The sequence below is a fragment of the Puma concolor genome, chromosome E3 (assembly GCF_028749965.1).
Source record: "Puma concolor isolate L17-30 chromosome E3, mPumCon1.1.hap2, whole genome shotgun sequence".
In the NCBI taxonomy this organism is placed as follows: Eukaryota; Metazoa; Chordata; class Mammalia; order Carnivora; family Felidae; genus Puma; species Puma concolor.
In genome coordinates this window covers 421,441-434,762 of record NC_141682.1, presented here as the reverse complement: position 1 = coordinate 434,762, position 13,322 = coordinate 421,441, and the positions used below count along the sequence as shown (strand labels likewise).

Below are 13,322 nucleotides of genomic sequence, written 5' to 3'. Positions count from 1 at the left end.
GGATCGCATGAACATTTTCTGGGGTAAGCTAGCATCCAGCCATTGCTCAGTGAGACCCTTCCCCAGATGGTCGGAGTGGGTCCAAGCAGCAGAGTTCTCAGAAGTGAGGGGTTTGGAAACAACCCCATCTGAGATAAAATTCGACAGAGAAAGTTGCCACCTGGCAGGCTGACCGCTTGGACATGGACAGTGTAGAAGCGGGGAGTGGATGGAAGCCAGAGACAAAGGAGGAGTACCTGACTGTGGGTGGGTGAGAGCATAGGGTTCCTGTGCCAGAAACTAGGAAGCTGGGTGATGCCAGTTTCACCTGTCTCATGCATGTGCATGCACGTGCTCACATGCCACAACAATCCAGCCCAGTAAGCAAAGCAGCACCACCTAGTGGAAAATGGAGCCATTATATCAAGCCCTGCCCAGCTGTGCCCTCTAAGCTCATGCCCTAGAAGATGACCACAAACCTCTCTGCCTGCTTAGAGTATGGATTATAGAGTGCTTCATAGTTTGAGTTCTAGGGGAAACTGGATGTAACTTGATACAGATTTCATTCTGTCTGCTGGTTCATGTGTTCGATTTTTTTTCCCTTTTCCATCTTTCTTTTCTTTTTCTTGCATACAGAAAGGAAAAAAATATTTTTATTTTCCTTTTTTAAAAAATTAGTTTTACCATGTTTTAAAAAAATTTTTGGTAAATATTTTTAATCTATTTAATTTTTTCATTTAATTTTATTCTATTCTGTTGTATATATTTGTTTTAAATTTTTAAACTTTTTCTTACTTTTTTAAATTTTTAAATTTTTTCACTTATTTCCTTTATTCCTCTATTCTATCAAACTTCTTTCAACCACCAGACTGAAACACACGTAGGATATAGCTACCTTTACTTGATTTTTTTGTGTTTTTAATTTTTTAACTTAATTTTTATTTAATTAATGTTTTTACTTCCTCCAAAATGACAAAGTGAAGGAATTCAAACTAAAAGAAATAACAGGAAGAAATGGCAGCCAGGGGCTTATTCAACAAAGATATGGTAAGAATGTCTGAACTAGAATTTAGAACCACAATAATAAGAATACTAGCACAGGCTGAGAAAAGCATAGAATCCATTTCCCTTCCTGTGGAGATAAAGGAAGTAAAATCTAGTTAGGATGAAATTAAAACTACTATAACCGAGATGCAATCTTGAATGGATGCCATGGTGGAAAAAGTGGACAAAGCGGAGTAGTGAATCAGCATTACAGAAGACAAAATTATGGATAATAATTAAGCATGAAAAAATAGGGAAACAAAGGCAAAAGAGCATACTGCAAGAAGTAGAGAAATCAGTCTTAAAAAAGAAAAAAAGGGATAACATCTGAATCATAGGAGTCCCAGAAGATGAAAAGAGAGAAAAAGGGGCAGAAGGTTTATGGGAGCAAATTGTAGGGGAAAACTTTTCTAATCTGGGACGGACACAGACATCACCATCCAAGGAGCATAGAGAACTCCCATTAGAGTCAACAAAAACCGACCATCAAAAAGGCATATCATAGTCAAATTCAGGAAAGGAAAGAAATATGAAAGCAGCAAGGGAAAAAAAGTCCTTAATCTACAAGGGAAGACAGGTCAGGTTGACAGCAGACCTGTAAACAGAAACTTGGCAGGCCAGAAAAGAGTGGCAGAATATATTCACCGTGCTGAATCGGAAAAATATGCAGCCAAGAATTCTTTCTCCAGCAAGGCTGTCATTCAAGATAAGGGAGAAATAAAGGGTTTTCCAGACAAACAAAAACTAAAGGAGTTTGTGACCACTAAACCAGCCTTGCAAGAAATGTTAAGGGGGGCTCTCTGAGGGGAGAAAAGATGAAACAGAAAGACCAAAAGCAACAAAGACTAGAAAGGACCAGAGACCACCACCAGAAACTCCAACTCTACAGGCAACCCAATGCAATAAATTTATATCTTTCAGTACTCACTCTAAATGTCAATGGACTAAATGCTCCAATCAAAAGATGTAGGGTAAGAGAACAGGTAAGAAAATAAAATCTCTGTATAGGCTGTTTACAAGAGACCCATTTTAGACCTAAAGACACCTTCAGATTGAAAGTAAGGGGATTGAGAACACCTTCAGATAGAAAGTAAAGGGACCTATCATGCTGATGGTCACCAAAAGAAACAGCGAGTAGCGATACTGATATCAGACAAACTAGATTTTAAAATAAAGACTGTGCAAAGAGATGAAGAAGGGCATTATATCATAATTAAGAGGACTACCCACGAAGAAGAGCTAACAAATGTAAACATTTAAACCCCCAACGTGAGAGCACCCAAATATATAAATCAATTAATCACAAACACAAAGACAGTTTTTGATAATAATACCATAATAGTAGGGGACTTCAACTCCCCAGTTACAACAATGGACAGATCATCTAAGTAGAAAATCAACAAGGAAACAATGGCTTTGAATGACACACTGGACCAGATGGACTTAACAGACATATTCAGAACATTTCTTCCTAAAGGAGAAGAATACACATTCTTCTTCAGCGTACATGGAACATTCTCCAGAATGGATTACTTTACTGGGTCACAAATCAGCCCTCAACAAGTATAAAAGGATCAAGATCATACCATGCAAAGTTTCAGATCACAATGTTATGAATCTCAAAATCAACCGTAAGATAAAAGTTGGAAACCCCACAAAAACTTTGAGAGTAAAGAACATCCTACTAAAGAGTGAATGGGCTAACCAAGAAATTAAGGAGGAAATTAAAACGTACACGGAAGCCAATGAAAATGATAATACAACAGCCTGAAACCTCTGGGATGCAGCAAAGACTGTCATAAGAGGGAAGTATATAGAAATCCAGGCCTTCCTAAAGAAGGAAGGCCTCAAATACACAACCTAACCTTACACATTAAAGAGTTGGAGAAAGAACAGAAAATAAAGCCCAAAACAGGTAGAAGAAGGGAAAAAATAAAGATTTAAGCAGAAACCAATGATACCAAAGTCAAGAAAACAGAACCGATCAGTAAAGCCAGGAGCTGGTTCCTTGAAAGAAGCAACAAAATTGATAAAAACCTAGCCAGATTGATGACAACAAAAAAAGGAAAGGACCCAAATACAGTTAAGAATGAAAGAGAAGAGATCACAACACTGCAGAAATAATAAAAAAAAAACAATCTTAAGAGAATATGATGAGTAATTATATGCCATTTAATTGGGAAATCTAGAAGAAATGGAGAAATTCCCAGAAACATATAAGCTACCAAAAGTGAAACAGGAAGAAATAGAACATTTGAATAGACCCATCACCAGTAAAGAAAGTGGATTATTAATAAAAAAATCTCCCCAAACCAAGAGTCCAGGGCCGCCGGATGGCTTTTCAGGGGAACTCTACCAAACATTTAAAAAAGAGTTAACACCTAATCTTTTGAAGCTTTCCCAAAAAATAGAAATGGAGGACAAGCTACCAAACTCATTCTCTGAGGCCAGCATTACCTTGATTCCAAAACCAGACAAAGACCCCACTTAAAAGAACTACAGACCAATTTCCCTGATTAACATGGATGCAAAAATTCTCAACAAGATACTAGCCAAGCATATCCAACAATACATTAAAAGAATTATTCACAACGACAAAGTGGGATTTATGCCTGGGATGCAAGGCTGGTTCAATATCTGCAAATCAACCTATATGATACATAACATTAATAAAAGAAAGAAAAAGAACCACTTGATCCTCTCAATAGATGCAGAGAATGAATCTGACAAAATACAGCATCCTCTCTTGATAAAAACCCTCAAGAAAGGAGGCATAGAAGGATCATACCTCAAGATCATGAAAGCTAGATACAAAAGACCCACTTCTAATATCACACTCAATGCGGAAAAACTGAGACCTTTCCCCTTAAGGTCAGGAACCTGACAAGGATGTCCATGCTCACCACTCTTATTCAGCGTAGTGTTGGAAATCCTAGCCTCAGCAATCAGACAACACAGAAATAAAAGGCAGCCAAATTGGCAAGGAGGAAGTCAAAATTTCAGTCTTTGCAGTTGATAAGATACTCTTTGTGGAAAATCCAAAAGATTCCACCAAAAACACTGCTAGAACTGATCCATGAATTCAGCAAAGTCGCAGAATATAAAATCAATGTACAGAAATCGGTTGGATTCCTATACACCAGTAAAGAAGCAGCAGAAAGAGAATCAAGAAATTGATTCCGTTTACAATTGCATCAAAAACCATAAAATATCTAGGGATAAACCTAACCACAGGGGTGAAAAATCCATACACTGAAAACTATAGAAAGCTTATGAAAGAAATTGGAGAAGACACCAAAAAATGGAAAAATATTCCATGCTCACGGATTGGAAGAACAAATATTGTTAAAGTGTTGACACTACCCAAAGAAATCTACATATTCAATGTGATCCCTATCAAAATAACTCCAGCATTCTTCATAGAGCTACAACAAAATCCCTAAAATTTATATGGAACCAGAAAAGACCCCAAATAGCCGAAGCAATCCTGACAAAGAAAGGAGAATGGAGGTACCACAAGTCCGGACCTAAGGATGTATCACAGAGCTGTAATCATCAACACAGTATGGTACTGGCACAAAAGCAGATACATAGATCAACAGAAACAAATAGAGAACCCAGAAATGGACACACAAACGTATGGCCAACTAATCTTTGACAAAGCAGGAAAGAAGATCCAATGGAAAAAAGTCTCTCCAGCAAATGGTGCTGGGAAAACTGGAGAGCGACATGCAAAAGATGAAACTGGACCACTTCCTTACACCATACACAAAAGCAAACTCAGAACGGATGGAAGACCTAAACGTAACGCAGGAAGCCATCACAATCCTAGAGGAGAAAGCTGGCAAAAACCTCTTTGACCTTGGCCACAGCAACTACTAACTTGACATGTCTCTGGAGGCAAGGGAAATAAAAGCAAAAATGAACCATTGGGACCTCAACAAGATAAAGAGCTTAACCGACTGAGCCACCCAGATGCCCCTCCACTGAACAATTTTAACGGCTTTTCCTAAGCCTGAAGGTTGAAAGTTCAGTCTTCTACCAAAAAAGCCTCATGAATCTGTTCACAGTTATCACCTTTGACTCTAAATTGTATTTAATTAACTCTGCTCCTCCTTTAGATCTATGTTTATTAATGTGCTAGTCTAAAAGTTTCCCTTTTAGTTAAAAGGACCAAGAATAGAATGGGAAACTATGTCCACTCCAGGTTTAATTAACCTGGAAAATCACTTTGCTCAGATCCAAGATGAGTCATCTAGTGGAAAGACTATTAAATTTTCAATGCTCAACTCCAGCAAATAAAGACCCCCCGAAACTAGAAGTCTAGTTCCTGCTGTGACCGCAAGAACTAGGACATTGAAAAACGATGGTTATAAATGTAAGAGCTTCAAGGCCCTGCAGCCCTCTTTCCAACCTTTTCAATGTCCTCCCAATTCCCAAAGATGGGATTCCAAGGAACCACGGAGCCCTTCCCAAGCCTCCGTCTTAATCTCTTTGGCAAAACTACTCTCCAGATTGGGAATGAATGTATCTCTGTCTTTACTGAAGCTGCAACTAACCCGAGTGCTATAAAGCAGCCTTAGCCTCGGGGTACAAAAACAGCTCAATTAGGGGGGATCTATTAGATTTCAACACGTTCCTACCTCTGAACCTATTCCCTTTGATCAAGGCCCTTTGAGAGATATACACCCTATTCTCCTTAGTTCTTCGACCCGTTTTGATTACCTGGACTGAGATTTCTTAGAAAAATACCATGCTGGAATTTCTTTTGCCCAAAAGGGAAAAATAATTCTAGAATTTGACAACAGTAACCAAAATAGCAAAAAGGGATAACAGGATCCTTTGGCACCTTTTCTGTGCCGTGTCTGTGCTTGTACTATAGCTGAGTCTGGAGGTACTGATCATTTATTCCTATTGGATCAGCTCCCATCCTCATTATGGGCAAAATCTTCAACTGATCTTACAGAATCCACCGTGTACCCCCCGTCAGGATTCAAATCGATCCTGCAAAACTTCTCCCTAGAATTAATCAATATCCTATAATTTAAGAAGGCCTCCAATGCATCAACACCATAATAGAATGTTACAAGGCTCATGGCCTCATAATCCCCTGCAGTAGTCCATATATAACACCTCTATTATACCTGTGAGAAAACCCAACTGCTGAGGATATTATTTTGTCCAAGACCTCCGAGAAATAAATAGCACTGTAATCCCTCGACATCCCCTTCTTCCCAAACTTCACACTCTACCTACAATCGACTCCCATTGAAAGCAAAGTTTTCAATGTACTTGACCTATGTGGTGTAGTTTTTAGCATTCCAGTTTATAAGGATAGCCGGTATCTTTTTGCCTTCACTTGCAGGGAATGAATGACAATACATCTGGACTGCAACCTCCCTGGATTTCACAGAGTGCTTCATGTTTCCCACAAACCTTAAAGGCTGATTTGGATGATGGAAAGTGTTCTGCAGGCTCTACTTTGTTACAATGTGTAGATGATTTGTTTCTCTGCTTCCCTGCTCATGCCTCTTCACACGAAGACAGCACCCCCCTGGGAAAACTTTTTGTTTTACAACTTAAGCCCATAAAGTATCCAAAGAAAAACTGCAGTTTGCTCAAACTCAGGTTAGGTATTTAGCTCACCTGTTCTCAGAACAAGGCCCACATCTGGACCCAGGCAGACTGAAGGCATCCACAATCTCTCACAACCTAAAACTAAGAGCCAATTACAAGGCTTCCTTGGATGGCTGTCTACTCTCAAAACTGAATTCCAAACTTCTCTCCTAAGGCTCAGCACCTAAATGCTCTACTGAAAAAATGAGAATGCTAATCCTACTATTCAGAAAGAGGGGGATGACACAGCCTCGTAAACGTTATACCTTTAATTTATGTTCTGTGGGCCATTATGTATACAAGAGAGCCTGGTCCTTACCCACGACCGCTTTGCATGTCCTACCCTATGGACCATCCTTCATCACCAGTCATGGGCTTTGACCCCCCCCCCCCACCTCCTCCATTTGGTAAGATGACCTGAAGTGGATGAGGGACTTGTAAAGCATATTCATTTTTTTCAGGAAAGACTTGGTGGGAATGTCGTAGAGATGGTTGTGAGGGCTTGGCAATTCAATTGCAAACCTGCCTGAGGACAGTGTAACATATCTCAAGCTTCTCAGGATGTATGTACAATGTGCTGTGTCATTTCCATGTAATGAGGTCAGCTATAGGTTTCTCTTGTCAAAAAGAAAGAGGATTTTTACACAAAGGCAGATGTATCGTGAGTAGTTGTGCACACTTTACACATGTTTTGAGTTCTGTGAAGGATGAGATGCACCCCTAAGTGTAGGTGCCTCAGGTGTCCTGTGTGAAATGGGGCACATGCATTATATAACACAGACCTTGTGTTCACCACCTGGAAGCACCAGTGAAGGAATGGAGGAAACTTGAATCACACAGGAATAGAAGGGAAATTGAGGACAGTAAGCAGAGTTTGAGGAGGTGAAAAGGGGAGGGTCTTGGGGTCAGTGAGATGCAGTTTCAGGCCATTCCTGACCACAGCCTGAGCAGTGAGCATGAGTTCCACATGGAGCTGCTATGTGGGATCAGTCTCAGTGCACAGTGCAGGGTTCATCTCCGAAATGTCATTTTTGTCAAAGTGCACCTAGGTGATCATCTAAAAAGGTTGTTGTCTCCCCATGTTGTCTGAAGGTTCTGGATATTTATGGGTGAGAAAGTGCCCTGGACATATAGGAAATTTAGCTTGGTCTTAAGGAAATCCTTGTCTGCCTAAGTTCACATCCCTCAGTGAGACTAAAAGTGAAGACAGGATCTAGATCAGCTGAGAGCCTGCATTAGCCTTCAGCCTCGGTCAACCTACAGTTCAGGGCTGGCCAGATGCCACCCCTGCTGGACCCCTGGCATCACCCTGACTACAGCTTTGCATCTATCTCCTTAAACTTTTCTCACAATATCCCGAGGATTTACCTGTGTTCCTGCTGTCTCAGCCAGAATACCAATTCTCACTGGGACCTACACAGAGCCTGAGCTGTGTTATCTGTGAAACAGAGGTAATATTTGTTTCTAAGGGCATAATAAAAAGAAGACATTGAACACAGAATGCATCTGCAAAATGTCTGTGAAATGTCCACTCATCCTTCTCACAGTTTCAATTAAGATATCTCCACACAAATGATCATCAAAAACAGATGGTCACGGTCATACTCCTAGGCTTTTTGGACTTGGGTGGTTGCGAAAGAGTGCCGGCACCACTAGGATGAAGCTCATAAGATTTTTGATGAAATTGAGTCATGAAACCGTAACCAGTGAATTAAAGAATGGAACACAGGTCCATGGAACAATCGCAGATGTAGATGTCAGCATGAATACACATCTTAAAGCAGTGAAAATGACTTTGAAGGATAGAGAACCAGTATAACTGGAAACACTGAGTATTCGAGGAAATAACATTTGATATTTTATACTGCCAGACAGCTTACCTCTGGATACACTACTTGTGGATGTTGAACCGAAGGTGAAATCCAAGAAAAGGGAAGCTGTTGCAGGAAGAGGCTGAGGCTGAGGAAGAGGAAGAGGACGTGGTTGGGGTAGAGGAAGAGGGGGTCCTAGGCAATAATGTCTCTCAAGATTACTATTTCAAAGTGATACGTGATTTGGAATATTTTTTGTACAGGCTTTGTTTGTTTATGTCAGTTTTTAATAAACATAAATGTAGGACACAGTTGTCTACTGACTGTCAAATTTTAATAGTTCATATAGATTCATGATATTTACATAGTAGGAGCTAAGCATTTCTACTAGGCAATCACAGAATGATTTCATTTTATTTTATTTTTTTTTTTTTAAATTTTTTTTTCAACGTTTATTTATTTTTGGGACAGAGAGAGACAGAGCATGAACGGGGGAGGGGCAGAGAGAGAGGGAGACACAGAATCGGAAACAGGCTCCAGGCTCTGAGCCATCAGCCCAGAGCCCGACGCGGGGCTCGAACTCACAGACCGCGAGATCGTGACCTGGCTGAAGTCGGATGCTTAACCGCCTGCGCCACCCAGGCGCCCCGACTGATTTCATTTTAGATCAGACTTTTAATTTTTTAACTAAAGTTTTTGCATGAATGTATGTAGAATATGTACCTATTTCACATGCACTGAATATGCATTTTATTGTTTTACTTTGACTCCATTCTGTAGAACCTGCCTACAAGTGAAATAAGAAGTTCATTTTGATACTTCAGGAAAAAAAACCAGATGGTCACGGAAGTTCATTAAACTAAGACTGTTAACACCTCAGCCAAGGGATTGGGAATCACCATTTTAAACAATAAGACAAAGACATGCTTTTTCTATTAAAATTCAGGCCCTACCAGGCAAAGAAAGAAAACGATAATTACGAGAATGTGTATATCAGAGTTCTACATCTGAGATCTGAAGACAATCATATTCCATTACATGTAGACTCGCAGATGCATCCACACTCTCAAGTGTTCATCTGAGGCCACAGATTAAGTACCGAAGAGGGAATGCATGTAGGAAAACATAAGACCATAGGGAAATAACCCCAAATCTCATAAATCTCACTGCCTTATACGACAACTATTTTGAAATTTGAAGAGGACTGTGTGAGGTGACAGAGTATGGTGATTATATATCTTAAAAATGTGTCAGATCTGCCTGCATGCTTTCTCTGCCCACCCGGTGCTCTCCACTTTGTTTTTCTTAGTATCCCTTAATAGTACTTTCACTGTTCTGTCTCTGTTTCAGTGTTTGCTTCTAGGAGGACCTACTCTCACTCCCCATCGAATGCACACAGTGCGGTTCCTATACACACAGGTAACAAACTAGCAGAAATTGAGGTGATGGAGGATAGTAGCAAGATCACCCTTTGTGCAGAGGAGCCCGAGAGAGTTTTCTGGGGTGATGGTAACTTCCTATATCTAGATGCATGGAGTCATTGTGCTCATTTATTTTAGAAATACTCACTGACTCCTGGTGCTTCGGGTCAGATAGACAGGTTCCTGACCCTAGAATATGGCTGATTTGTAGTGGTGGGTAAGGATCAGGAACCAGCAGTGACTGTGGGAGATGAGTGAGGAGGCTACACATAGAGTCAGATCCTCACCCAGGATGCCATGTCTCCACAGACAGCAACCTTGTGCCGGAGGGCTCTGAGGATCACATATTTCTTGATCAGTCCTGTGAACTCCATAATCCTACTCCAGATTTCTCACTGAGGGATGGACAGGGCAGAGGCCAGCAGCTGGAGGACACCCTGATCATGGCTGGAGTGGAGCAGTGGGCCTGGGAGATTGAGTCAGAGAAAGGGAAAGGCAGAAGATAGTGAAGAGGAGTTTGAGAGATAAAGGAAAGAGGAGAGAAGGCAGTGTTTTCTACTGACTTCACCCACATTTCTGTGTGAACAAAAGGAGATTCTTGTCTTCAAGGGATGGGAAGAGGGCTGGCAAAAAGACAGAGTGACATTCTCAGCTCAAGTGCTCAGGATATCTGGCTTGCTCTTGAATACCTAACACAGAAAGCCTGAACTTTGTCATAAGTGGAACTGCAGCTCATACCATTTAGTGAAAATTAAAGTGATGATGAAGGCCTCATCATTAAAGTGGTGCAACAAAAGTATGTGAACATACAGAGAGATACAATAGAAGCAAAAGTCCAAAGTAGACCGACTGCAATACTTATGGGAATATGGACTATTGGAAAAGGAGGTACCCCAATGCAGGCTTTCAGACACCTGGGCAATATCTGAAAAAAAAAAAAGTAGTCCTTACTTCAAAAACAACATGACGTTAGACACCAAGGGATCGTGATGGAAGGTTTAGGGAGAAACCATATGATTTCATGGTCCTGTACCCATGGTCCTGTACCCTCATGTCTCACCAAATTATACCCTTTAACTTGAGGCTATTTGTTATATGTAAATTATCCTTCATTAAAGAGAGTTTCAAAACATAAAATACTAGAAGCACATGTTGGAAAGTTCCTTTCAAATCCTGAAGCACATGGGTGATATGAGTCTGCCTGCCCATGTCTCAAAAATACAAAATAATAAGACATTTAAAAACTTAATAATAGCAGAGTAAGAGGACCCTGAGCTCACCCTGTCCCATGTGTTCAACTACATAACATCCACATCCAAGTCCATGAACCAGAGAGCGATCCAAAGACTGGCAGAACAAACTCCACACCGAAGTAGAGAGAAGCTGCATCAGAAAGGTTAGGAATGTCAGAAAGGTGGAGGCTGGCTGCCTGCAGAGAGGGCAGAGAAAGTGAGCCCTCACACCAGGGAGCTCACACAGAGAAGACTAATCTCCTTAACATTTGGCATTAAAACCCAGAGCGGCTGTATTTCCTTGAGTTTAGATCCTGGAGCTTTGGAGGTCAGCTGACCCAGCACTGGGTGATCCAGGAGGATGAGTGTTAGCCAGGTCCCTGCCTGTGTAGAGAGGCAATGTAAACGTGGCATTTTACACAATGCCGAGGCAACAGGAGACAGATGTATTCATGCTGATTCCTGAGTGTGTTGGAGGACTTCAACAATGAGGGAGCTCACAGGCACCATTCTTCTCCCCCAGCCTCCCAGAATAAGGATAGAAGCACCCACCAGTGGGTGAGGCTGCACCGACACTTGCTACCTAACCTGTTAGCAGTGCGCCAGTCCCAGGGGTTCACTGGGGGACTCACCACACCAAGCCTCCCGATCTCAGGGCAAACATTCTTAAAACCACAATGGCACCCTGTCCGACAAGCATGCATAGCTGCCACAGTACACTGTGCACATCTGCACCTCACCCAACTGTGCACATCCAGGCACCCTCATCTGTCTCACCCAGCCACATGTCCCCAGGCACAGACATGCTCTGTGCATATCCTCAAGCCTCTAGCTTCCACCGCTGGTCCACAGCCCCCAGCCACCAAAGGATATTGGGAAATCTGGCATAGGACTGGTAGCCTTGTGCAATTTTGCTAACACTCCTGCCCTGCTCCCAAGTTACCCAGTGGGCATACGACCCCACAGCTGGCCTGCCTGGGTCCCACTAATACCACTGAGAACAAGCACAGTCCACAACAGGCATGCAATCAGTGCAGCCACCTGCACTGAAAGGAAAAGAAACCCAGACACAACAGCAGGCCGTGAACAATACCCATATGATATCCTCCTGAAGGTCCAGGTCCTATAAATGGAGACGTGCACTACTGAGGACTCCAGGACCTCTTCTTCATACAGTCATTAATTTCAAGATCAGAAGGCACAGCTGACTTTCTTAACACAGAGAAATAGAGCCAGAGGGAAGACATACTGGACACACTGAGATGTTTATCCACAATGAAAGATCTAGTCAAAGCCACAGCCAGAGATCTAAGCCAAAGAGATATAAGTAATATACCTGATACAGAATTTAAAGCAATGATCATAAGGATACTCATTGGAGTTGCAAAATGAGTAGAAGAATGAGACCCCTGACATAGAGATAAGATATAACACAGTAGACACTGAGGACACAATAAAGGAGAAACATGCTTGCTGGAACGAATAGAGGGATGGAAGAAGCAGAGGAACAAACCAGTGACCTCGAAGACTGAGTAATGGAAATTAATCACACTGAACCAAAGAGAGAGAAAATAATTCTGCAACATGAGATGAGACTAAGGGAACTCAGTGACTACAGCAAACGTAATAATATTCATATTGTAGGAGTCCCAGAAGAAAGAGAAAAGGGAGCAGAAGATTTATTTGAGGAAATAATAGCTGAAAACTTCCCTAATTGGGGGAGGGAAACAAACATCCACATCCCAGAGACTAGAGAACTCCCATCAAAATCAACAAAATCAGGCCAACACCCAGACATATTGTAAGCAAACTTGAAAATTACAATGACAATAAAGAAAAACTCTGAAGAGGAGCAAGACAAAAGAGACCTTCACTTAGAAGGGAAGACCCATAAGGCTAGCTACCAGATTTCTGAACAGAAACTTGGCAAGCCAGAAGCTAGTGACATCACATATTCAAAGTGCTGAATGGAAAAATCAGCAGCCAACAATATTCTATCCAGCAAGGCTATCCTTCAGAATGGAAGGAGACACAGACTTTCCCAAACAAAAACTAAAGATGTTTGTACCACTAAACCAATCCTGCAAGAAATATTAAGAGGGACTCTTTGAGTGGAAAGGAGAGAGCAAAAGTGACAGTATAAAGGTAAAAGACACAAATCAAGTAAAACATGAATATTTCTGTAAAAAATCAGTTAAGGAACTCAGAGAAATGGATTT

The 13,322-nt window shown here is 41.2% G+C and overlaps 2 long non-coding RNA genes and 1 pseudogene across 2 annotated transcripts in view; 2 read left to right on the top strand and 1 right to left on the bottom strand.

Annotated features, from left to right (window-relative positions):
- LOC147572829 (uncharacterized) overlaps positions 1-7,453 on the top strand; it is a 48,059-nt gene extending 40,606 nt beyond the window's left edge. The window contains exon 3 of the long non-coding RNA XR_015245552.1: positions 6,389-7,453. This is a non-coding gene — a long non-coding RNA (uncharacterized LOC147572829). The remainder of the gene's footprint in view (positions 1-6,388) is intronic.
- Positions 1-13,322, bottom strand: part of LOC147572827 (uncharacterized) — a 48,441-nt gene that overhangs the window by 21,427 nt on the left and 13,692 nt on the right. The gene's annotated exons all lie outside the window — the stretch shown is intronic.
- On the top strand, positions 7,607-8,757 carry LOC147572828 (small nuclear ribonucleoprotein Sm D1 pseudogene; annotated as a pseudogene).